The sequence below is a fragment of the Gymnoscopelus microlampas genome (assembly GCF_963454915.1).
Source record: "Gymnoscopelus microlampas genome assembly, chromosome: 11".
NCBI classification, from domain to species: Eukaryota; Metazoa; Chordata; class Actinopteri; order Myctophiformes; family Myctophidae; genus Gymnoscopelus; species Gymnoscopelus microlampas.
In genome coordinates this window covers 30,416,281-30,438,903 of record NC_139948.1, presented here as the reverse complement: position 1 = coordinate 30,438,903, position 22,623 = coordinate 30,416,281, and the positions used below count along the sequence as shown (strand labels likewise).

General features: G+C 42.3%; 1 protein-coding gene across 2 annotated transcripts in view; it reads right to left on the bottom strand.

The window, feature by feature from the left end:
- Positions 1–17,514, bottom strand: part of spop (speckle type BTB/POZ protein) — a 99,293-nt gene extending 81,779 nt beyond the window's left edge. Inside the window, exons 1-2 of one of the 2 annotated variants that reach the window (XM_084070967.1) lie at positions 17,412–17,427; positions 12,269–12,423 (exon numbers count right to left, since the gene is read on the bottom strand). The gene's annotated coding sequence lies outside the window, so the exon portion shown is untranslated. Of the gene's footprint in view, positions 1–12,268; positions 12,424–17,411 lie in introns of both variants that reach the window. The other variant, XM_084070966.1, reaches the window with a different exon arrangement.
- Between the last annotated feature and the right edge of the window lie 5,109 nt (positions 17,515–22,623).

Genomic DNA, 22,623 nt, shown 5'->3' with positions numbered 1-22,623 from the left:
CATTAGGTATTTAGCCCCCTTCCCGACAAGGTAGCATGACAAGGTTGGTCCCATTGAAAATCTAATGGTATCTCTATCTTTGGGCTACGTCTAAATTTGAGCGTGCCATAGTCTCCGAAAGACAGTCTCGCCGGTGTTCCAGCCAGCAATCCCGCAGGTCTCATAGGGGTAATAAAACATTGAAAAAAACACACTTTGGACCACTTTTTTTCTTGGGATCATCGAAATCCCTATATTAGAGGTCCTAAGGATGCCAAAAAATTCAAACTAGAAAAGAAAATAAACAGTCGCGCGTGGACCACTCCTAGGGTCTCTACTATGACTGAATATTCAATTTTCTCCGATTTGAGGTATAATGCAGAATGTTGGCTACAGAAAGAGTAATGTTCAAGATACAAAGGTCATCTTGGGCTCAAATTGAAGCTTAGGGACATGGGAAGTTTTCTATATACAAGTGAGGCAGTGATATTCACCATAAAGTGCTGGGAAATAATCATCTTTGTTGTTATTTGTCAAGCGGACAGTATTTTTTTTTGTTTTTCTGGGGATGTTGTGGTCATATTTAAAAGTACAATGGTAGCAAGCACTAGAATCCTATTTTGCTACTTACCCCTATGTGTCAGGATACTCCATGCCGAATTTCATATGTGTAAGACAATTTATGTAATTTTAGTAAATGAATATTGCCATTAACATAATTTCGCCCCAAAAAAGGGGGTTTTGGGGGCCCTGAGACCAAACGGCCCCGAGTTGGGGGTGGTCAGTATGAACTTGTGATGGCCCAAGGTATATGCTAACAGGAAATCATAGTGAAAAAAATTTAGCAGAAAACATTATGAGGGCTGGGCCTGGCTCCCGGTCTAAAAAGTGCGGATCAGACAGAAGTTCCTTACATTTATAGTAGGATAGATTATATATACATACATATAGCCTCACGGACATTATATCTCATAGCCTGGAGGAATGGTGGGCAGGGGTAATGCAAACACACACACACACACACACACAACAAAAAAACATTATTTGTCTTCCTTGATCTACTGGCAGCACGCACAAAAAGTTTGGCACTGACTGGTCCAGCAGACCAACAGTTTGCAAGATTAGCCGCACACAGACAAACAGTGAAGAAGGTGGAGCTAAAAAGATGAAGAATTAGGCTATTTGCCAATCCAAAACTGATGGTGCTTGTATACACAACATATATATGTGCGGTCCAAACGCCTATATCGCAGCATTCCCTCCTTCATTTCTCACATTACCACTTCCAACTATCATACACCCTCCAACCCCCTGGCTCTCACCTGCAGTAGCAGCTCTCTCCCTCAATGTTTTACTCTGAATCCACTTCTTCTCTCCCCCCCCCCCCCTCCATCTTCTTCTCTCTCCATCCAAAACAACAGCCAGTCCTTAAGGAGGGGCCATCAATCTTCTTCAATGAGACCGAGAGCGCTAGAGAGTGCCAAGGCTACGGAAGATTACTATCTCCCCTTACTGCCACTCAGTGGACAACACATAAGGAAGTGTGTGTGTGTGCGCACGCCAGAACAAGAGAGCACTCTGTGTGTGTGTGTGTGTGTGTGTGTGTGTGTGTGTGTGTGTGTGTGTGTGTGTGTGTGTGTGTGTGTGTGTGTGTGTGTGTGTGTGTGTGTGTGTGTGTGTGTGTGTGCACGTGAGTGAATGCGCATGTGCACATAGGTGTGTGAATGCGTGCGCACCTGCCTGCCTGCCTGCCTGCCTGTCTGTCTGTCTGTGCACAAGTATGCATGCATGCATGTGTGCATGGGCACGTGCATGTGTGGCATGCAAGGTGGGGTTAGATGTGCTGTGGCAGAGAGGGGGTGGGAGAGGTTTAGTAGGCCACTACTATAACGCGTTTAAAAAACCTTATCCAGTCACCAGCATGCATTTCACATCCTAATTCTAATCCAGACTGGCCTCCAAAAAAAAAAAGAGCCATGCACTCCAAAATCCTGCGTGAACATCAGAGGCAGCAGGACTCAGAGTTTCCTTGTAAACAGACATTGTAGTTTTCAGCGGGGGACTCACAAACGATGCTGAGGAAATAGCAGAGGACAGGTTGGGGGACAGAGAGCAAGGCATTCTTACAGAACAGCAGATGTTTATTCACTTGTCAAAACAATGACGGTGCACATGTGTGACATAGGAAAGACACAAGAGAGAGCAGACAGAGAGATGTGTATGTACAGAATGCACATGCTGTAACAGAGATTTCTGCTATTGTGTGTATGTGGCTGTGTGTATTGTAGCATTGACATGACAGAGGTGGGTAGACGGAGGCATGATCTCACGGCAGAGAGGGTTTTTTCTTTTAACAAGCCCTCTAACTCTAGGTGTTGCAGCAGCATTAATCCACATGCTCACAACAGGCCGATCCAAGGCCAGCCGTCCATTTCTGAGTGAGAGATGAGAGATGACAGAAGAAAAGATGTACAAGGTACAAACAGAAAGGCTATACAAATCTTTTGTGTAAAATTCTCCCTTCAATGGAGCCACCATCAGTTCGTCCTTGCCATGGCCTCATAAGGTATAGTAGTAAAGCATGTCCTGATTCGATCTACAAGATGATCGGATCAATAAAAACATATTTGAAGTGACAAGGATCAGCTACAGTACGTATTTTATGCCTGCCCTGATCAGTGATACATTTCTGATCCTTTTATTATTATTTGTATATTTTAACCCATTGCGCTCCGTCTCTGTCCACCTGCCCTCATTTTCCTACATTTCTAACCATAGTTGTCATCTCTGACCAAACTGTAATCAAATGTTTCAGTTGAGAGTAATCAAAACAAGGAATCTATGAGCAAAGCTTGAGTCAAAAACTAACCCAACACAAAGCACTTAAACAGCAACGTGTACTGTATGTCTGCACTCTGCAAAGTGAGTGTTTCAAACTAAGTGTACATTCTCCCATATCAGAAACCAAACATCTACCATTCATCCAAAGGGGAATCCCCACCTTAGGAAAAGGAAATATTATGCTTCTGCTCTTCAAGTAGGGCTTCCCTGCTACATTCACCTCCGTTTGACCTCCCTCCACCAGGACACCTGATCCGAACAAGCCCCCTAACCACCTGGATTTGAACATGGTTCTCCCACATGTGAAACCAAACAACTGGCACTCATTCAAAAGCGAATCCCCCCCTTGGCCAAGGGAGATACGAGACTTCTGGTCTCATATATTACTTTTTCCTTACTATTATGTTTTACCAACTTTTATGTAGGTCTCCTATCAAGTGTATCATTAAGTATCATTCTAACTGATATGCCCATTATGCCATATATAGGCATATGGAGATCTATAAATGTGCGAAATCTCTGTGTACTTGTGAGTGAGTGTGTGTCGCGTATCTTCGATTCGTCGAGGACCCGAGCAACTCCACCTCCATGAGCCTAACGTTATAAGCAATTCATCCCCACAACTAACGTTACTTTCCTGTGGGTCAGACAGACAAATTAACAGGTACAGTACTGTGACTGTCACTGTCTGTTAGTAAATTGAAGTTTAGTTTAAATGGTTATCGTGCCCTTCAAATCGTGTAACTTGAAATTGAATTTGTACTTGCACTCGACCATGCCAATTTTTCTAAACATTCTAGTCATTGATAATTTACAACCCTGCTCTTTAGTTGAAGTGGGTCCATGGTACTGACCTATTCACACAAATGCTTTGAATTTGTGTGAGAAAACTTTAGTAAGGATTGCAGTTGCGGGCATGTGTTTGTTTGTTGTAATGCGATGAAAAGTCAAGCTTTAATGGGTTATTATTTAGCACCACAATGCAACAGTACAGTGCTTTTCTGAAACTGCCTTCACAGCGGTGCGCACAGGACTGTATAGTGGTTTGGGGGTTGGGTTGTTGGGAAACTTGGGGGAGGCCCAATCAAGCACTCTGCCCCCCAGCTGGGCTTTGACTTGTTCTGCCACTGTGTGTGTGTGTGTGTGTGTGTGTGTGTGTGTGTGTGTGTGTGTGTGTGTGTGTGTGTGTGTGTGTGTGTGTGTGTGTGTGTGTGTGCGCGTGCACGTGTGTGTGTGTGTGTGTGTGTGTGTGAGAGAGAGAGTATGCACCCTCTCTTCTTTACTCAAAGTTAAAATTGTATGTCGGTAGTATGAACAATAATAAATGGCCATTTACTGTACAGTAGTATTAGCCTGTATGTTTTGGTTGTAAAATTATACATACATACGGAAAAAAACAACAGTGGCTTCAAAACAGAGGACGTACCAAACCCAAAATGTTGTGTACCGTTACACCCCTACAAAGCAGGATTAGAACGTTTATTAGGCAGTACAGTTGAAGTGTTACAGTCCAATCTGTCATCAAGCTTATGGTTCATTATATTTGTGCAGCATACTGTAAACTGCAAAACAGACAATGAAAGAAGCAAGTGCCATTGATTTGAGGATTCTCAGTGAATAAATGTGATGTTTACAGGAGTCACCTCAGAAGCAACCAAATTTGATCTGCAAGGGCCGGAATGCCGCTCATCGCCCAGGCTTCTCACAGTACTGTAATTTTGTTTTGGTTCAAATAGATTTGATAAAATTGGTACTGAAAAAAGTAAGGAACTGGTACCAAAGTCAAGATTTCACCATCGAAGATTTTTTAACGATGCCCAGCCCCCAAAAAAGTAAACCGAGGGGAAATACTGCACAGTTAAGTTGACCTTTTACCAATTTCATCTGTTCTACATTTTATCCTATAAAACATACATATGACATTTATTATTTATTATTTCCTCCAGAATTGACAAATGCTTCCGTGTCATACACAGCAACAGAAGCGCTGAAAAAGCACAGTCTATAAAGCGGATTGCAACATGAAAATCATAGACACGTCCCAATTAAAACACTTAATAATTCACCACACCGGCAGTGCATAAAAGCCCCGCATGGCAGGGTTGTAAGGGAAACAAGCGCTCCCCCCTTCCCTCATCCAGCTACTACTGCTGTCAGAACTAAATTTGAGAATTGAATACAATGCGAATATGAAAACAAATAATAATCTTCGAATGTTGAAATTGCCATTTGAATGTTGTTTTTTTTTAGTAAATTTGTTTTCATAAATGTACTGAGCAACGAATCTAATGAAGACTAACTTCCTGACCTAGCGATGTGAAAACAAATACTTTCATCAAGTCACGCATGATCAACAATAAAGTTTGAGTGCATGCACTGCACTCCTGCACTAAATTGAAGCCATAACCCTTAACTCTTATAGTTGGTTTCATTATTTTGTTTAGCCTGTTATAATAGCATTTGTATGTGTGCACGTGGGTGTTTATTATTGTACAACTATAAACTATTTGATATAATTATATATTCTATAAAATATTCTAATATTTAAAAATAATAATAATTATTATTATTAATTATACAATCAACCGTTCTTCTATTGTCACAGCAATGTTTGAGGAGGACGGTTGAACTTAGAGCTGTCTGCGAAAGCTATCCCTGTGCGGCAGACCCTACTCCGACGGCAGGCGGGGGCGAGGTAGTAGCACGGCTGCCTGTCACACACACAGTGAAGAGTAAGGGAGGTGTGAGAAGCGCTCAGCCCAGCGCTAAAGACTTTGACACCAATATAATCACATATAATTGATTCAGCTGGTGGAGGAAGGTGAAACATTAAAGGATTAAAAAAAAAAGAGGGCCATGGTGGCAGCTGGGCTTAATGTGAGCTGATGGGACTGACTCTGGCTGTCACAAGCAGTCTAATCACACAGGAGGAAGGCCTCTTTTAAGACACCCATCGTCAGATTGCCATCAGCTCACATCCACTGAGTCCACCTCAAAAGGGGCTTTGATCAGGGCTGAGCTGAGGAACAGGATCGGGCCACAGGGTGGCAAGGAAGAAGCTCTCTTTGAGAACGGTGGAGGAGACAGACAGAGGAGACAAGTGTCCTTCCCTGTCAGAGGACAGCCCTGAGGTACCAGGTGATGGGGCAGCACCCATTCAGGGCATACTTCAAAAAAGTATCTGCTCCAGAGAAGCTACTGTACAGTACGCCTGGGGGGTGAACAACACCATGAGATATTGAGCTTAACTCTCTCCTCAGTGCCAATGAAATAAAAAAATATGTTCATACTAAGTAAAAAAAATCACACCCTGTGTGAAGGTAGCGGCGCCTTTGATACATTTTGTCATTGATATGTGTTTATAATATGTTTATAGCCATGTGTCACGTGAAGCTTGACCAATCACTTTGTCGACGGGTCTGACCAATCAGAACGTTGACGGGTCTGACCAATCAGAACGTTGACGGGTCTGACCAATCAGAACGTTGACGGGTCTGACCAATCAGAACGTTGACGGACCTGACCAATCAGAACCTTGGCGAGCCTGACCAATCAGAACGTTGACGGACCTGACCAATCAGAACCTTGGCGAGCCTGACCAATCAGAACGTTGACGCAAAAGCCAGGTATAGAGGGCTAATATCCGCTCTATACCTAAAGGTATAGAGCGGCTAGCGCCGCTAAAAAAAGTGCTTAGGAAGCGAGATACAGCCTTTTTCAGTTATAAGTTAAACAAGGAGTGGATGGAGCTGCAAATCTTCAGATAATGATATATTGGGTTCTGAACATCTTTTTCCCCCAAAAAATAAATTATATATATATATATATTATTTTATTTTTTATTTTTTATTTTTAACTCAGGATAACTCGTTCTGGCACTGAGGGCATTCAGAAAAAACTCGGGATAACTCGTGGCTTGGCACTGAGAGAGTTAAGATGGGAATAGGATGTAACTCTGTCCCAGTCCAGTGGACATGGTGAGTATGACTTAAGTCAGCCATTTGCTAATTTCTGAAAGCGAATAAATAACCTATTCACCTTTGCTTTGAGAAGACATATGGCTACAATATGAGCACCTTCACATCTTTGTTACTAATGGAGACACATACGGTGAATATAGTAACAGTGACTTGGAGTGTCCATCTGCCGCGGGCGGGCGGACCTCCGACGTCACGCTCATTATCACGCTCACGTCACCATGACTCAGCCATAACCATATAAGGAGTTCACAATTCAGCTACACAATGCAGCTAGGCTACAGGAGGCCAGCTTCAGGGATCTCCATATATGAGCATAAAAGGGACAAGGACTGACAGATACAGAGATCTCCATATATGGGCTTATCAGTCGGATCGGCGGTGTGACCTAGGTGTGAGGGCCGCGTAGCGGCCCGAAATCTAGATGTGAGGGCCCGAACCTCTAGTTAGTATATAAACACTGTCTGCCCGGGACTTCTGGGAAAACAAATCCGAGCTGTGCGCCTTGTGGAGCGCTCATTTTAAAATCACTCATTGTCCTGCGTACGACCCGTTTCAAAATTGCACATTATGCAGGATATTGACTGATTTAAAACAAGCACACCGCACCCCAAAACAACTTCCCCTGGCGAGAATCATCGCTTCACAGAGTTTATCGACAGAAAGTTGCTCATGACAGTGGATTTTTGGCTTTACAGAGACAAAGAATATAACCAAAGCTGTCCGTAGTGGTCTATAATATTGGTGAGTTTATCATCGTTTACAATTCAGATGGGACATTTTTGTCTGATAGGTCTTTCAATGAAAGGAATAAAAGCATTCCGTGATGCCATGGCCAGCAAATGAAATAGTTTGTATTTATGGCGCTAGCCCCCCAACATAGACAGCAGTGTGTGTGTGTGTGTGTGTGTGTGTGTGTGTGTGTGTGTGTGTGTGTGTGATCATTGGTGCATGGTGCTGAAGTGAATGGAGCAGAGGAGAAAGGCAGCAAAAGACATCACATTGATTCAAGCTTGCGTGATTACACGCACGCACATATTCTCAGACTGATGGCTCTGTGATCTTTGTTCATGTTTTATAGTCAAATCTGTTTATTTTTAATATTCAAATATATGTAAGAAAATGGAATATTCTTTTACAACTCTAGAGTGTGCATGCAAAGTTTCACACCGATCGGTCAGCAATGCCTGAGATTAGCTGCTCACAGACAGATTGTTTTTCTCTTATGGCCATCCCTGGCACAAAATCTTTTCAGTTGGGGGTCAACATCCAAATAAATTTCAAATTGGGGGTCCTTGACATGAAAATGTTTAATAACCAGTAACCACTGGTATTCACAAAGAGTTTAGAAGCCAAGAGACAAAGCTCTGATGCTTTGACCAAATGAATAGTAGCGAACGCACATTAGGTCTCACGCTCACTCACGCTGAAAAAAGTCCACACCAATAGCATGTTGTTGCTGTGTGCACACACCATCGTTCTGCATATGCATGTAAAACCGTCTGATTTTGATCGGCAGCTAATTGCGAGTGTGTAATAGTGTTTTGTATTGTGAGCTTGTAGATCTGCTATTTTTGCCAAATGTTCGCCCCAGAGTAGGGTGCTAGGGTTCATGTGGTCAACAAGCCATGGGAGTCTTACAGATAGATAGAGGGAGTGCAAAAGACCGTAGAGAGGAAAAGAGAGGGAGAAAAGGTAAATCAGAGGAGAAGGGGGGAACAGGCTAAAGACAGAGGAGTGAAGAGAAGGCAGACGGTGGGGATGACAAGTGAGAGAGAGAGAAAATGCAAATGGGAAGCTGCCAAGCAAAAGAGAGCAATGGGAAAACATTGACTATGGAACTTGAGGGAGGAAACTGAGGAGCAGAACAAAGCTGACAACTGAAGAAGTGGTGTGTGTGTGTGTGTGTGTGTGTGTGTGTGTGTGTGTGTGTGTGTGTGTGTGTGTGTGTGTGTGTGTGTGTGTGTGTGTGTGTGTGTGTGTGTGTGTGTGTGTGTGTGTGTGTGTTGGGATTTTGCACGGGGACACAGGCACACATCACACAGCCTATAGGCCTGTCTTTTACTGCTACAATGGGCTGCACTGTTTCTTACATGTCCTCTGAACAGCAGTGCCAGAGGCTGCAGACATCACAGTGCAATCTGTTCGGAGAAAGAAAAATACCCAGGCCACACAAAATATAAAGATAATAAGAGGTAGCAGGAGAGACAGAAAGAGAGGGAGAGAGAGAGATTCCCTGGAGAGACAGTCCATTGTGCCTCTTTGTCACACACCAAGGCCAGAGAAAAGAGAAGGCGTTGGGTAAGTGAGGCACTGGCCAGGCGGTTCTTCTTCCCCTGCAGCTGGAGTCTGGAGTCTCAACCTCAGCCTGCAGCCACCAAAGACAGCAGGGGTCACCCACATCCACCCTGAAGCAAGCTAAGACATGCACCATCTCAGACATGTACCATCTCAAGACACACATTGGGCATCATTAGGAGCACACAAACACAGCCAAATGCAATTTCAGACATATAGTGTCAGAAACAACTCACTTAACCACACACAAGATGCACCATCTTGAATCACATACACAATCTCAATTACGCACACAAACTGAAGAGCGTGCAGGATGCACAATCTCACCCCTGGTACACAAACACAAAATTGGACTCACACACATACAAACTAATAAAAATGTGCGTGCACTTACTGCAACGCACACAAATCTGGATCATTAGCGGAGGAGTCTACTGACTCCCAGAGTCTACACACAAAATACATTCAGTAGAAATGTGGCCACCACAGTACACAGTCCCTGTACACACAAAATATCCTGCCCCTGCTCCCTTAGCGCAATCGCCACACGGCGATGTCAGCCTCGTCCTCATGAATATTCATGCGCCTCATTAACACTCAAGAAGGGAAAACCGCAAATTGCATGAGGCTTACTGAGAGAGGAGAAAGAGAGCTCTGGGATGGAGAGGAGAGGTTTTTTTATTGATTGAAAGTTGTATTAATTCTCAAAAAGAACATTGAGGTTTTACCCTCATTTGCATTGCCGTTGATACTTTTAAAGCATATATAAAACACCTATAAAATACATACGACAAAAAAACACAAAACAGATGAAGATGCTATAAGGTAGTTATTTGCGATACCGATAACATTATAAAATTGTCTAGTATTGATTTATAGTGCGAGTTGAAAGTTATTCCAGGAATTGAGGGGAATGGGATGGGACAGAGGGTGACTGTCAGTGTTAATTTAACCCTGAAAGAATAAAAACGATTTGCGTCTATTTTTACACTCTCAGGGTTAACAGACACTGAGGGTTTTATTGTGTAGACAAACCAAATGAAGTCATAGAGTAAGCAAGGGGAGCAAGTGTAGTTTTGCATCGCCAACACACTTTGTAGAATCTCAGGAGTGAGGGGTAAAGTTGTTCTGGATTGTTCCAGGGAGCCAAAATCCTCCCCTTGCCTTCGTTACAGAGCCAGACTGGGGCAGTGTGAAAGCAGTGTGTCAGCAGTAGGGCCGGCACAGGGGAGCGCAGCCTGGGAATTTCAGCCTCCAAATCATGCAGCAACAATACGCTTTCAAACGGCTGCAATTTCTCTGTAAATGTCTGGCTAAAAGCTGTGTGAGGGAATTCACCTCAGCACAAACTACAGCCATCCAGACTGGCATCCAAATCTCCATTCTTTTATATAAAATCAGAGCTTGCGTTATGCCGGTAATATACGTTTTTGGACGTTTTTTATGACAAAGACTGGAAAATATAATTCTCTCCAGTCACCGTATCCGGTAAAAAAGGAGAAAGAAAACACGACAATTTATTGTTATTATAACTGCAAATCAGACACATTTTAAATCATCTGCCCCGGGAGTATTGTACTAGAGGGTAGCCATGGTCAAACAATTTTGACCGGGTTCGAAACGGACCCGAGGATAATTGGACCCGATTCGAACAGACCTGAGAACAATTCAAAATTACTGGATCCGGTCTGAAACAGACCGAAGGAAAATTCTAATATACAGTATTAGAACTGATCCGACTGGGTCTCTAGACCTGTACTGGAGCCAATGCACAGGATACATTATATACTAATTTTCACCATGGCCGCCTGAGTGTCCCCTCCCCTGCTTCCCCCGGAGCTATAGCGAAGCAGACTTTCTTACCATCCCTGCTGATAATGACCACGTGTCCACACAGATGCCGATCCAACTTCCCGGTGGTTTTCGTTTACGTTCAGCAGGGAGTGCTGCTCACTGCTGCACTAAACTCAATATTGGCTCCTTTTCAATTTGCTGTTAAGGTTAAAAGTGGCTCATCCAAAATGCGAGAACCGACGATATGGATTTTAGAAGGTAATTGTAGCGCAATGGCTCATTCTAAAAGAGTTTAATCTTAAAAACGGAATTCTCATGGGTCCATCCATTTTAGATGCTCCGACCCCAGACCCGTGTCAATTGGAATGGCAATTGTCCTAACACAAATCAACAGCAATGCACACACATGTGAAAAAAAGATGGATCCAGGTTACAAGGAATGCATGGTCCCAACATGTAAAATGTAACCAATTGGAACTGAAGTGAAAATCTTATAAGAAGTACAAGATCACCACAAAAGCTTACGGTATTCAACTTTCCCAAAGCTGCCTCTAACCACAGACGCATGGACACACACACTCTGTCACCATACCTGTGTGAGTAGCCTATATTGTGATTTATGACTGGCCAGATTAATCAATCAACGTTACGAAGGATTATAATGAAGGGCCCATTTCTGTGCAAAGCCTTTGATTGCTTGTGTATTCTATTAAACTGATGATGCAATATTTTATTGAGAAATAATTTTGTACGCACCCCCGGACACAAAATGCGCAATTGTATTGTAGGTAATTTATTCCCTTATATAAGATGGATTTTTGGATTAGTTTAGCTACTCCATGTTCAAATAATTTCCAGTCCCAAAGTTAGTGTTTTAACTGTTATTATTAGCTACATTTATGCTCCTGCTTGTCGTTCATGGATTAGAAATAATGGTGGCCGTTATTTTTATAAGATGTCCAGTAAACTGTAATCATGCCGGACATTTTGACCAGCAGTTAAAAATAAATTCTAGCTCAGTCTCTGATATAGTACACACACACGTGCACACACAAACACGCACACACCTGACCATAGGCGCCTAACACACAGAACGCACATACTACAAAACCATGCCATCTCATACAGTCTTTAAGACACAGATCCAGTTCCCAGTCAGACACATAATTCTGAGCCTCCAGCCAACAGACACGCGCACACATGGACAGACACAGTCACATAGAGAGAGGATTATTTTCTCTTTATGTTGTAATGCTAGTGAATCTCTTAAGAGGAACTAGCAAGGAGGGGCGGGAGGACGTCACAGAACCTCTCATTCTGTAGCTGTGTCCTCAGTGAGTCTGTGGAATGTGTCAAACAGCAGGCTCTATTCCCCATACCTTTCTCTGGGACTTTGGAGATACAAACGGTAGGCTTCTTTGGCACAAGGAGAATTAGGGACCACGTCAGCAGTCAGCACCCAGAAGAACTTTGCCCCGACCTGTCCGTCCAGGTCTTTAACGGCTGGTGGACCGGCTCGGACAAAAATACCAAACTGTAATTGGACAAAAGCAACGGTAAATCAATAAAGCTGCACCCGAGGAGCCTCCGCAAAAGCTGTTTCATATTCTACTCCCTTTGCCTGGTTTTGTGACCAAAACAAATTCAAAGTCAGAATGGTATGAGCTATCGATTTCATGACTCTCTCGGTCGACATTGCATGCCTCTCGTTCTGAGGGGGCAGGGTCCCTTTAATTGAATAGTTACTTACAGCAGAAGAAGATAAGAAGGTTTTCTTTATTAAATCCCTATGTGTAAATGATTTCTTTGAGCAGTTAGGGATTTTTCGTGGCTTACTCACGGGCACCTATGCAGTGCCCAGGAGGTGAACTGGCACCTCTCCAGCTACCAGTCCACACTCCATATACTGTGTGGTCTGGGCAGGACTTGAACCGGGCACCCTACGCTTCTCGAGTCAAGTCCCTGCAGACTGAGTTACCGCCACCCCAGGTACTGTAGCCCTGTACCAACAGCCTCAAAATCAGCTCAAACTATATAAATGAAAAGGACCTGTAACACAGCTCAAGAACAGCTCAGCAGTGTCATTTGAGGTTGTGTGAAATCTAAGTGACCTCACTTAAAAACAAAAGGCGCTGGCAGTTATAAAAAGTTATTGGCTGAAAAGAACAAACTCCAGAGTTAAATGAACACAGGATTTTGCTGTGTAGACACCGCAACTGTTGCCCTGAAATTGTGTTTATGGACTCAGATGGACAGGGTGAACACATGGGAGATTTGATGCCATTTAAAACTTAATGGCTTTGTATTCGCAGAGGAAGCAAATGGGACTTTGAATTGCAACACACTGTTCCACCTGAACACAGTCTACAAGAGAAGAGAATCTATGAAGCAAAAATACTCAATAAAACTTTGAGGCTTTCTTCATCTGAATCTCACAAATCTCTGTTCTCCTCTCTCCCTCAGTCTCGGCTCCAAAACAAATGAGTTAGCTTGCTCCTTTTTTTATGTTTTCTTTTCCCTCTCACAACCACAAGCACACACAATTTTTTATTAAGCATTTCTCTCTGGTTGGACTAGACTCTTGACTCATTCGACAATGAATTTTCAAATTACAGTACCTAGACCTAATACCCACCTAAATCACAAAAAATATTTGCTTCCCAAATACCAAATCAGGCTCCAACATTGGCACTATTACAGTTGACTTTGATTATCAAAACATCAGAACAGGTCACCACTGTCCAGACTTAAATGCCAGAAAGTTTCAGCACGCCTGTGGCACTTTTAACCTGCTGTGTTGGTATTCATTCATATTCAGGCAGTTTCCCCAGGTCAGGAGTTGGTCTGCAAAGCCTGACAGAGAATAGGGACATGACCGGTTGAACCACAGGTCCAGTGGTCCACACCCTGCCCCACGCTTAGCATGCATGCATGATTTAAATACATCTAAAAGGCAGATGGTGAGAGAGACCTGGCTTGTGTCTGACTCCAAGATGGAAGCAGTGGTGGAGGAGGGGGGCGGGGGGGTAGGAGAGCGTAAGGGAAGGTAGGTATTAGAGTGAGGAATGGCCTGGCTTCCCTTTAAGATTACTTTTCCTCTTAAAACATCCACTTCATCTGTGTCACTCCCGCTCCCAACTTGTTATTGGAAAATAGCTCTGTGCGGGAGTGGTGGAAAGCCATTCGATACCAGCACTGTCTGCATCAGTCACACACTGACACACACACATACACACAGAAAATACATCTCATCCTCCACATCACAAACAGCCAATAGCACTGGCAGGCATTTGCGAACCCAATCCATATTTCAATTTCCCTCCTCTCATGCAAACTAATTCAATACCTGTTGCCTTACCTCACAAGCCATCAGCAAAGTGAGAAATTAGCTTCTGCTCAAGCCGTATCTTAAGAGTCTCAAACCAAGATTTTTTGTAGTAGTCCCTTACCAAGTATTAGTAACTAGGACGGTGTGCAACTTTTGTTGGGGTTAGATGTGCGTGTGGAAAATAACCCCTTTGTAATATTCTCTCCAAGCTACGACGGACGGACACACAGACACACGCACACGACGGACGGATGGACAGGGGCGAAATCATAGTCTCTGAGACAATAATTGGCATCCCTACAATCAGACTCAAGGTCTGTTATGCATCCATGTGATACTCATCTTCTACTTTTGCTCCATCAGTTCAAATTCATAAGTGAAATTAAAAGCTCATATTTAGCATTATGTCTGTAGATGCACACCACCCACCCTGCCACACAAACAAACATACCAGGAGAAGGATCCAGTTTGTATACAGTGAGACAGGCCACGAGAAATGATTAGTACCTACCTATTCCAAGTTTCCAATATAGGAACACGAGGAGGGAGAGGTAGGCAGGTAATAGCGACAAATTTAGGGGCTTAAAACTGCGACAGCTTTACGATGCCTGAGTGGCCTCTATGACTCCATTCCTGTCAGATTCTATTAGCTTGGCCTCCACCCTGTATTTCGATTGGCTGTTAGCCTATTCCCAGCAGTTACAGAAGCACCTCCCGTAAACAAGCCAAATGGCTCAGTCCTACAGTGTATGAAGAGGGAGCCATTGGGTGGATCGCCGGCTGTGTATATAGCGAACATTTCATTGAGTGGTTGAGTGGTTTTAACATGCCACTGTAAGCTGAATGAACACAGTCGACTAGAGGGCAAACCACAATGCATATTAGCATCTTAAAATGAACACTCTTTAAAAAGGACAATACAAGCACTCAAGGCCGGCACTTCAAACTGACAAGTAGTCTGGTCCCATTGCACACACAGACCTACAGTATAAACAAAAGCAGCATTGTCTCTATCTGCCAGCTGCCAGCTGGAAATCTCAGGACTGGCCACCTGTCTAATGATAGTTTTCATCAATGTGCACAGCTCAGCATTCAGCAATACAACCTCATCTGTCTTGCCCCCCCTGCAAAATAATCTTGTTAACATGAACATAATGTGTAATTTTGGACTGAAGCCCCGCAGTGCAACTTGTTCTAATTGGACAACGGGGGACGGAAATAGGAAATATTAAATTTCTACCCTGTTTTCCATAAAGATGTATTGGTAAAAAGGTGGTGCCATTCTTATGCTAATAAGTGGGATACCTTGCCTAAGTTGCAAATAATTCTTAGTTTGAACATGCAGCAAAAGGTGGTGGTGCGGTAAACTCCAGGGCGTTGTTGTTTACCTCACCAGGGCAAGTCAGAGAATGTCAAATAAGTTGTCAGTCAGAGAAAAGTTAGAAACTGACTTCCACATAGGTTTAAAATACTTTTCGGTTAACTTTCTAAACTTGCTGGAAGTCATTGAGTTGTTCTAGTCCTACAGTATGTGTCAGACTCCAGCCATCAGTCACCTGAAAACTGAAACACACTATTTAAAGAATTTGCCAATACTATTTCCACAAGGACACAGGCACCCACATACTGTACACACACATATAGAGTATCCAGGATACATGCAGAAGCTACAATGGAATATTATACACAAAGGAAGTTCCAACTTGTGCAATATAGTAGCCTGCTGTGTTCCAAACCCCTTCTTATAGGGTCAAACTACTGTACACTGTAGTTTAGTGTGTCACTCACAATCGCCTAGTTGAAATGTATGAATGAGGTATGCCACATGAAGAGGTTAATATTTTTTTTATCCTTCTATTCTGTATTACTCTTTACCTTTACCTCTTTTCCTTTGAACGTCCTTGTATGCTGTTTGTAAGTGAATTGTCTTTTTGTATGAAATGTGCTATGCAAATAAACCTGCGGCTGCATTACTTTGCCACGGTGTAGCCTGCTTTTGTTTTTTATTTAGCTATGTGCTGTAAAACTGTAGCCTGGTATGTACGTAAAACTGTGAATTAAATACCATAAACAGAAAACAGGGAGAGGATGAGTTTGAGGTGTCAGGAGAAAGACAGATGAGAATAATGAGTGCCCCAAGTGCATCCAGAATAAACCTGAAACCATAATGAAATGTGTCACGTTTGAATCTCAAAACTAAATCTAACAGTGGACGACAATGGTAGTAGTAGAGTAGCTGTCCTTAGGCTTCGAGTAAAGTACTTCTTGAATGCAAGACAACCCTTGCTTTTCCTGTAAGCATTAACACTGTCAAAAGGGTTATTTTGTGGCCACACCACATTATCCACATTTAAAAAAAAGCTGTATATGTCATGTGTGTGAATTTGAAAACACTGGTGGTTCCAGGATGCTTGCTCAACACGAGGTAAGACCCTATTCTGCAATGCAGCAACAACTCCACCACCGGACAGTTTTTGCCAAAGTGCAACCTGCAGCGTTGTCCACTGTCCTACACTGCAACCTTGTCAAGTATGTCCACTGTCCTACACTGCATCCTTGTCAAATATGTCCATTGTCCTACACTGCAACTTGCAGCGTTGTCCACTGTCTTACAACCTGCAGCGTTGTCCACTGTCCTGCACTGCAACCTTGTCAAGTATGTCCACTGTCCTACACTGCATCCTTGTCAAATATGTCCACTGTCCTACACTGCAACTTGCAGCGTTGTCCACTGTCCTACCTACACTGCATTCTGCAGCGTTGACCAGTATGTCCACTTTCCTACACTGCGCATGGAAATACAATCTTGGAGAAATCACGGCAACTATTTGGCAGGATACTAAGGGAGCTAGGGGATGCATGAAATCAGCTTGTTTAATGGTGGGTTCATTATCTAGCATGTCCCCGTACTTACTTGAGATCAGTTAATGTCGTAGTCACATTTAAAGCAACTCCGTAGAAACAGCAACATGTCATGAAGCTCAACAACCACCTCACCACCAGTCCACCAACACCAGCGTCACCAAACACAGCACTAATCAATGCTGGGGCTACCGTTAGCCTAGCTATACAGTTAGCTTTGAAAAAGTGCTTCTCGCGTTTAGTCGATAATGAAATGCAAACACACGCTACGACATAAAAGCATACAACTCATGAGTAAACCCTGTGCTGATTTCCATTGCTTTAAAACTCACCTTTCTTTCGTTGTTCGCCGAAAGGCTAAAGGATTTTTGAAAGAAGCTGTCACTCCACATCCGGGTTACGACTGTGACGAAGGGAGGCACGCCCCATGAAAACATTGCCATGCTGTGACTGTTTTGGTTTTCGGCACTAGTGTTTTGTGTGCACTGTGCATGTGGGCAGCAAGTGGTGGAAGAAGTAGGCTACTCACATGTTTTACTTAAGTAAAAGTATCAATACTGCAATATAGAAATACTCTGTTACATGTAAAAGTCTGGAATTAAAAATGTACTTGAGTAAAAAGTACAAAAGTATTGGCATTAAAATGTACTTAAAGTACCAACAGTAAAATAACTCATTATGCAGAATGTCCCATTTCAAGTTTTCAGATGTATAAAAATCTTTAGAAAATAGCAGATCTACAAACTTGTAGATCGGCTATGTTCAAATGGTCGAAATGTATTTAGGGCAAAGAAGTGGTTAATGTATGTTTTGTAATAATAATCAAAATCTACAAAGTAACTAGTAACCCTAGGTTACAACTGTAACCCAGGTTTTATTAGTAATGTAAGTATGGTACTTACTATGGGATATCATTGCCCTCTAGCGATGCTACAGAGCAAGCACACCGGACTCCCGAGATTTCAATCCTCAAAGATGATTGGATTAGGGTTAGTGTGACGCAAAACACCGGCGACCGGTGTGGGTATAAGTGGGTTAAGTGACTCGAATCAAGCAGTTGTCTATCGATTTGTGACACATTAATATTGGTATTGATTATCGCCTACTGATTTTTGTTTGTTTCTTTTTTGTTTTTGTTTTTTTGTGTTGTTTGTGTTTGTTCAACAACTCTCCAGCTCTTTAGTAATATTTTCAGGGCCGGGATACCAATTTCCTCCAATCAGGAAAGAACTCATACAGGATAAAGAAGTAAAATTGGTGAAACAAAAAAATCCAAACAAAATAGGAAACTTATAATTGGGTAGCCTACTCTCTCCTGATTGGACTAAATTGGTGACCCACCTCAAAATATATTTTCTGTCTATTAAAGAGCTGCAGAGACTGGGAGACCCCTGTTACTGAACAAACACTACAGAGCAATGATTACCATCACAATATAGAGCTTTAACCTTTTAACAAAAAACTTTTTGTTTAAACCAAAAATATCACTTTAATACACCAGTGGTTTTCAAAGCAGGCTCTGGGGACCCCCAGGGGTTCCAGGGGGTCCCCAGTTAAATTTTTTAATATACCATAAAAATCTGTTTAACCACTTTAACCTTTACATGTCGCCATGTGACACATTGTGCTTGTAGATTGGTTATTTTATTAAAAAAATGTTGAATTTGGAATAATTTAGAAAATTGTTCACACACAAAGCTTCTCTAACAGGGGTCTCTATAAAACCTTTTAAAGATGGGGGTCATATACTTCCTTGACATTAATTATTTTTTCAACAAAAAACTCCATGAATTCAAGCCTTCATGGAGTGTGTAATTGATAGGAAAAAAGTAATTTTGAGGGTGAACTATCCCTTTAATTAAATGGGTGTTGACGGTTGAATAAAATAATGTAATATTGGCCAGGGCCTATACAAACTTTTGGTTTATTAGTTCAGGCAGTGTTGTTATCATAACCTAGAATTGCCTTATGTGGGCTATTGGGTCTTAGAAATTTCATAATATTATAAGAATGTTGAAACGTGACAATGGATTTCTCTTTTGAAATGTAAACGAAACAAGGGACCTACTTTGACTTTGCTGTGAAGTTCTTCCAATACCTTAAACAAAAGATGAAAACAGATCTGGCAAATGTAAAAAGGGAAGCGAGATGGCACCTGGATTATTTTCCTTGTTTGATCTCTTGATGAAAACAACTGCTACAGTGACTGTATTTATGTGGTCTGTTTCCACCTGGGAACTGTGGGAACCATATTCACAGTGCAGGACTGTATAGATTTGTTTTGACATTTTGGTACAGAAGGAATTCAAGCAATAATCAAAACTTTTCTATTTCTTACTTTTTAATGAACAGCCATACATATTCATAATGTAGCATTTTCCCATGCAGCCAATGGAATGCTTCAGTACATGAAATTGTATTACTCTCTCAATCCCAGTTTATGCCACAGGTCTGTCATTGGGTTCAGCAGTGGCTCAGCTCTGGAGTTTAATGCAATTATACATAAATAAGCATGTGGTTGAGAAGAAGTCAGAGCCCTTTGGGGCCATGCCGAGAGAAAATAGAGGAAGTTTAATTAAAGCTGCAAAACTGCACTCCCACACGTGGAGACAGTAATATAAGCAAACCAATACATGAGGGGAGACAATTGCGTGAGCATAGTGTGCATGCTAGGGCAGGCGCGCAATGTGTGTTAATGTTTGAGCTCGCCTGCATGCATGAGGATATGTTCAGTATACTGTAGTTGCTTATATGCTTTTAAGTGTGTGCTGATCAAGTAGCCTAGTGACCATTCAGAAGAATGCCACTCACCAAATAATTCATTTGGTGAATGACATAAATTATGATCTATGATCTATATATATATATAGTTATTTTATTTTATTATTGTGTATTACTTAAAATTGATGCTCTCTTGTTTCCATGTTTGTTTAATCCATGTTATTTATTTGATCATTTTTATATCTGTTCTGTTTTCATTTTAATTGTCTCCTCCAAATTTAGATTTTATATAGTTATAATATTGTTTTGAAAAGGTGTATACAAATTATAATAATATGATTGTTATTGTCTCCGCCAGAGGTGGAGAGTATGTTTTCGTCTCCGTCCTTCCGTGTGTCCGTCCGTCTCAGCCAAGCTAACATTGGTCAAGTGACACGTGACAATATGTAATATAAATAGGTAAGACAGGATTAATCAGGAACAGTAGGCCTACTGGCGGAGACCTGTGATCCGAGGAGCACATTTTCTAGTTTAATTTAAATATATAATAGAGCCTGGGACCCATTTCTTCTATACACAAATCCATGAGTCCTCCAATTCTCCATCAGTCATGGCTGCCAGTTCCCACCTGATGTTGTGTGGGAGTTCTGACTGCTCCAGACCGCACTGAATAACTGCTGTCTTGCATAGCGTCTTAAGACTAGGACTCAACTTGTCTAAGATGTACATGTCATTGTTGGGTGTGTTGTGTCCTTTATATCCTCCAAAGATGATAACACGATCTCCCACCATGCAACAGCAGCCCCCTGTCGTCAAAATCGGGTAATTCACCTTGGGCTTAACCTCCTTCCAGGAAAAGGTCTCTGGACTGAATCTCCACATATCATTGCAGGTCACTGGGTTAGGGTTAGGGTTATCATGCCAGTACTTACCACCAAATATGTACAGCTCTCCATTGTAGGCAAAGGTTGAATGACCCAAGCGTCCTTTAGGAAGCTGTGCATGAGGTGTGTTCAGCCAGCAGTTGGTCTCTGTGTCAAACACTCTGATGTTGATGTTGTCGTCCCCCCAGCCCCCACATACAAACATCTTTGTCCCGATGGTGGTGGCATAGCGACCTAATGAATCAGGAGGCAGAGAGCCTCTGGTGTTAATTACAGACCAGACCATTGTGGTGGTGTCCAGCTTGTAGATGTTATTAGTGAGTAGAGTCTGGGTCCATCCTCCATAGACATACATGACCTTCCCCAAGACACAGGCTGAGTGGTCCCACCTCCCCTCTGGAACGGTCCCAGAAACCTCAGAATTGATCCATCTGTGGGTGTCGACATCAAACGCATAAAGCATGTTGTTATAAAGTCCTTGCATATTCTGTCCTCCCCAGACATAGACGATATCTTCAATTAGCACAACTGTGTGTCCATAGCGTCTACAGGGAACCTCCTCTTGTAGTTTTCACTGGGGGCAATCTCATCCATCTCAGAGACACTGTGTTGAAGATGTAAACATTGATCTTTTCTTTTCTTTTCCTAGCGTTGTGATATCCAAAGACGTACATTTTGGGTCCAACTGCTACAGCAAAATCTTGTGCAGAGGAGAAATGATGGGCTCCTCGCAGCTTCACTGTACAGCGCAACATTTTAACACACCAGCACCAAACTGCGTAAAATCAGATTTGCACCGTTATGTTCTGTAAAACGGTCTTACTGCACACGCCTAACACTTATATTGGAGGCCAGTCTATGACGTCAGTACTAAGATGTCAGTAGGGTGGCGTCATAGAATCTCCATATTGGTGGAAAAAGTACTCAAAATGTTTTACTTAAATAAAAGTATCAATACTGCAACATATAAATATGCTGTTATATTTGCCTCTGAGATGTAGTGGAGTAGAAGTAAATGTAAGTAATGACAAGACAATTGGAAATACTCCACTCCACTCAAAAGTGTACCTAAGTGCAGTACTTGAGTAAATGTACTTAGTTACTTTACACCACTGAATACCGGATATATAGACCCAGAAAACATGCACAATAAAATAAAAAGTTAAGGGAATATTAATTAATCAATTGCAGTTGGAGTTCATATAGTTCATATATACACACATCCACAGAGCGCTTTGCTGTGGAAGCACATGGTCTTCAACAGGGTCCTCAGAGTTACTACATCTCCCTCTTTTTTTGAGCGGTGCAACCGCTCCTATAAGAGGGTTTAGGACCCATCCGTGGTGAAAGTTTTTCTCCATAGGCTAAGCTCCATAGGCTAAGCTCTACAGGACGTGCTGTGATTGGCTAGCGAGACACATGATGAAATGAACTTCAAACTTTGCAGACGCGTTGTGATTGGCTACCGAGATGCATGATGAAATGAATAACTCATAAATATCACCACTCACTTCACAATGGGTGTGATTTTTTACCTTTCTTAGCAGTTGCCTGGAGGCTGTTCTCCATGGAGAAGGAAGGATAAATCACAGTGATACAGATCAGATATCAAGTATCTAGTGTGCAAATCAGCACTGTTGTTTCAATGTGTGTGCACAGTCTAGTCTGTCTCCTGTTCATATCCACACCCACCTGCATGCACGCACGCGCACGAGCACGCACGCGCACGAGCACGCACGTGCACGCACACAGACAGATTGAATAACGTGCACCAAATTAGAATTAGAATTACATTAAAAAAGACATAAACAATATTAGAATTACATGAAATTCAACTTAAGTCTCACACATGACAGGTTTTTGATGAACGTCAGTGCATCTGCTTGATGAATGCTGTTATTATGTGCTGCTAGTGAGCTGCAGCAAACACAACCTGTGT